Source organism: Anolis sagrei, chromosome 4, assembly GCF_037176765.1.
Source record: "Anolis sagrei isolate rAnoSag1 chromosome 4, rAnoSag1.mat, whole genome shotgun sequence".
Lineage (NCBI taxonomy): Eukaryota > Metazoa > Chordata > Lepidosauria > Squamata > Dactyloidae > Anolis > Anolis sagrei.
In genome coordinates, this window is record NC_090024.1 from 245772341 (window position 1) to 245776766 (window position 4426).

At 45.5% G+C, this 4426-nt stretch overlaps 1 long non-coding RNA gene across 1 annotated transcript; it reads left to right on the forward strand.

Moving 5' to 3' along the window:
- The first annotated feature begins 249 nt into the window (after window positions 1-249).
- On the forward strand, window positions 250-3954 carry LOC137096844 (uncharacterized). Its single transcript, XR_010909778.1, has 3 exons — window positions 250-368; window positions 3144-3284; window positions 3768-3954. It is a non-coding gene; the product is annotated as an uncharacterized lncRNA (long non-coding RNA).
- Window positions 3955-4426: the final 472 nt, after the last annotated feature.

Below are 4426 nucleotides of genomic sequence, written 5' to 3' on the forward strand. Positions count from 1 at the left end.
AGTGAGGTCAAACTGCATTCATTTTGCAGTGTAGATGCCCCTTTTCTCCTAGAAAGAAGAAGAGATTTACCCAGTGGCTCCAGAGATGGGAAATATGGCCAGCAGCCCTGTGGCACTTCAGCCTTCATTTGCAAACAACATGATTACCGGGACTGGAATTTCAAGTTATTGCTATGACGTGGTTTTCTCCTTCCTTGAGAGTTTCTCTCTTGCTAATCCTGTTCTTCTGATACATAAAAGAGAGGGGTGGGAAAAGGAGAAGGCCCAGAACATCCTCACGATGAAGCCACTAAGGACCTGTCTATTCTTTGTGTGGCTCCTGACCCTTTGGGTTGAACTGAATGCCATTTCCATTGAGGATCCACCTGGTAAGTGGTCAATTCATCTCCTTAAGTAGAATGAATGCATTTTTATGACACTTTGACTTCCATGGCTCAATGCTATCGGATCCTGGGAGTTGTTGATTGGTGAGGCACCAACCCTCTTTGGCAGAGAAAGCTAAATCCACCATGTCAAACTACATCTCTCAGGATTCCACGTTACTGAGTGGTATATAGAATCATAGAACCAAAGAGTTGGAAGAGACCTCCTGGGCCATCCAGTCCAATCCCCTGCCAAGAAGCAGGAATATTGCATTCAAATCAACCCTGACAGATGGCCATCCAGCCTCTGTTTAAAAGCTTCCAAAGAAGGAGCCTCCACCTCACTCCGGGGAAGAGAGTTCCACTGCTGAACGGCTCTCACAGTCAGGAAGTTCTTCCTCATGTTTAGATGGAATCTCCTCTCTTGTAGTTTGAAGCCATTGTTCCACATCCTAGTCTCCAGGGAAGCAGAAAACAAGCTTGCTCCCTCCTCCCTGTGGCTTCCTCTCACATATTTATACATGGCTATCATATCTCCTCTCAGCCTTCTCTTCTTCAGGCTAAACATGCCCAGCTCCTTGAGCCGCTCCTGATAGGGCTTGTTCTCCAGACCCTTAATCATTTTAGTCGTCCTCCTCTGGACACATTCCAGCTTGTCAATATCTCTCTTGAATTGTGGTGCCCAGAATTGGACACAATATTCCAGGTTAAGTGGTCTAACCAAAGCGGAATAGAGCATAGGGAGCATGACTTCCCTGGATATAGACACTATGCTCCTATTGATGCAGGCCAAAATCCCATTGGCTTTTTTTGCCGCCACATCACATTGTTGGCTCATGTTTAACTTGTTATCCACAAGGACTCCAAGATCTTTTTCACATGTACTGCTCTTGAGAAACTGTAAGTCACTTCTGGTGTGAGGTAATTGGCCGTCTGCAAGGATGTTGCCCAGGGGACATTGCTCGGATGTTTTGATGTTTTATCATCCTTGTGGAAAGCTTTCTCTCAGGTCCCTGCATGGGAGCTGGAGCTGACAGAGGGAGCTCATCCGTGCTCTCCCCAATTCAAGCCTTCGACCAGTCAGTTTTCAGTTCTGCCGGCACAAGGGCTTAACCTATCATGCCACCAGGGCTCCTAAGAAGGGTTCCGATTTAATTTGATTAATAAATTGCAATAGTATGAAGAATAGGTTTGATTAAATAAATAGACTTAGTCTTTGGCATTAGAAGGAAATCTGCTTTAGTCTTAGTATTAAGCCAGGGGAAACGAACACAACAAATGGCAGTTGAACGAAGAGAAAACATAGCCATAAAACAGCCCATGACTACCTTAGAGATGCAAAACGAGACATCAATTGAAGGTCTGAAATGTCAAGCCAAGGAATTCACTCACAGGACAATAAACTCAAAAAAGTAGGTCTTAGATGTAGACAATTAAATGAAATAGTGTCTGATGGACTGGACCAATATTGACGTCTCATTTTGCATCTCCATTGGGCATCATATTACATTGGGTTGTTGTGAGTTTTTTGGGCTGCCTGGCCATGTTCTAGAAGCTTTCTCTCCTGATGTTTTGCCTGCATCTATGGCAGACATCTTCAGAGGTTGTGAGGTCTCATAGATGCAGGTGAAACACCAGGAGAGAATGCTTCTGGAACATGGCCAGACAGCACGAAAAACTCACAACAACCCAGTGGTTCCGGCCATGAAAGTCTTCGACAATACATGATATTACATTATTTCCAATTATATTTTTCTCCTTGTCCCGGAGAGCTGGGATCGAGCTAACGCTTTGGTTACATCCTGTTTAGATTACTGCAATGCTCTCTATGTGGGGTTGCCTCTGAAGACTACCCGGAAGCTCCAATTAGTCCAACGTGCGGCAGCCAGAATGCTAACACGAGCAGGGTACAGGGAGCATACTACTCCGCTGTTACACCAGCTCCACTGGCTGCCAATTAGCTTCCGAGCACAATTCAAAGCACTGGTGTTAACCTATAAAGCCCTAAACGTCTCCGGCCCAGTTTACCTGTCCGAATGTATCCTCCCCTATGAACCATCTAGATTGCTAAGATCGGTGGGCCCTGCTCTCGGTCCTACCAGCCTCTCAGGCGTGTCTGGTGGTGGCCCCTCGACTCTGGAACTCTCTCCCACTGGAGATCAGAACTGCCCCCTCCATTCTGACGTTCAGAAAATGGGTGAAAACCTGGTTATGGAATTTGGATTTCGACGAGTAAATCAATATTTCTGTGTTGGATGGATGACGACGAATGACGAACAACGAATTTATTATGACGACTGACCATTGTTATTATGGGATTGCATTTTGCTGTTTTAACGTTTTAATTGAATATGTTATATGATGTTTTCAAGGATTGTTTTGTGATATTATTGTTGGAAACCGGCCCCAGTCCCCCGATAGAGGAGAGAAGACCGGGATACAAAATTGCTAAATAAATAAATAAATAAAATAACGAATAAATTCACAAGGAATTTGGGCACCTCTGGTGTCATATCCCTTGCAACAACCATCCAAATGTGTACTAAACTTTTTCAGATTTTGGGGGGTCCTTTACGGTCTTTGGAGCTCTCACCGGCGGAGTGCAAAAGTGGGATTTGTGGCTAGATGAGACCAACATGTTGTAACTTTGGGACCCCTGGTTGGACACATATCCCAGTGGCCAGACTGCATGGATGGACATGCTCTGGAAAAATGGTTTTTCCTTCCTGTTGCCCAGTCTTCAGTACTAAAGACCTTAGTCTTGAATGTTTTCTGTTGCAGAGCAAGTAAAGGTCTGCCCCACGCCTCCCCCCAATGTAGAGCCCACTTGTGATGTCTGGTGCATCGGGAATGAGGACTGCCCAGAGAACATGTGGTGCTGCAATTACGGCTGCAGTAGAGCATGCCTCACACCAGTCTGAGGTGAGACCGTTTGGTACCATTGGGGATTTCTGTTGCAAGGCCCTCGAGGTTGCTCTGAGTTCTTGGGTTGGGAGGAATCCCTGAAGCAGATGCCATTTGCTCAGAAGAAAGGTTAGGCTCTGCAGTAAAACTCTGCATCAACTGATAAGGACTCTGTAATGTTTGGGTCTATTTTTATAGCTTGCCTTTGAGACAATCAGTCCAGCATAGGGAAGGCTTAATTGAGGAAGGAGAAAACTATCAATCATGCATCTGTCCCACAATAAACAACAAAGGAGGACATGAATGCCAGCATCTCTCTCTGGCATCTCCTTGTATACTGGTGACTGGGAGTGCCCATGTCAGTGGTGAGGTGGATCCACACCTGGTTTCATTCTGGATTTCCCAGAATTATCCTTGGTGCTGAAGCAGGTGACTTCTTTTGCCCATGATGGATTACATGCCTTTGCCGATGGCTCCTGACTAACATTCTTTCTATTGTAGGCCAGGAGTGATGCCAGAAACGTGGACAGGAGTGGTCTTCTCCCATCTCAAGACCAGTTCAGCCCCTGGATTTCAGTCAGTCAAGGCAGCTAGATGAACGGTTCTGCTTCACCTGTGGTCCCTTCAGAATTTGGCTTTGCTCCACCGCAAGACCTTCTCCATCTTCTCATCTGTAATAAAGGCACTAACCAATTTGGAAGCTGGAGTTTGTGTCATCCCATTATCTCTGTGCTGTCTCTATATGCCCAGCCGGATGCCCGGGGTGCCTCGGCTGAGAGGCCCTATGGATTTCCCTATACAAAGTCTTTAGAAGCTTAGAAAGTTTAACAAGGTTCTTTATTAATGCTTAAATCTTCAACAAATCAATGAAATACTTTAAAACTCTGGAAAACTGGTAGCTTTCTTAATCTGCTCACAAGGGACAGGCAACTTGCTTCAAGAACTGTTTCTTTCTTCTATAAAGGAAATCCTTGACCCTTCCCTGGGCAATCTGTTCTTAGGCTGGCGTGGGGCCCTACTCCCGGTTCCAATTTGCTTTATGGGTAACCCAAGTAGACCTTACCAGCCAAGACTTTGCAGATTTTCCAGCTGGTGTCCTTTACCTTCCAGCAAAGTTGGCTGTATTTCTTAGTAAAGCTGTGGAACTGCTTTCCCCTGAA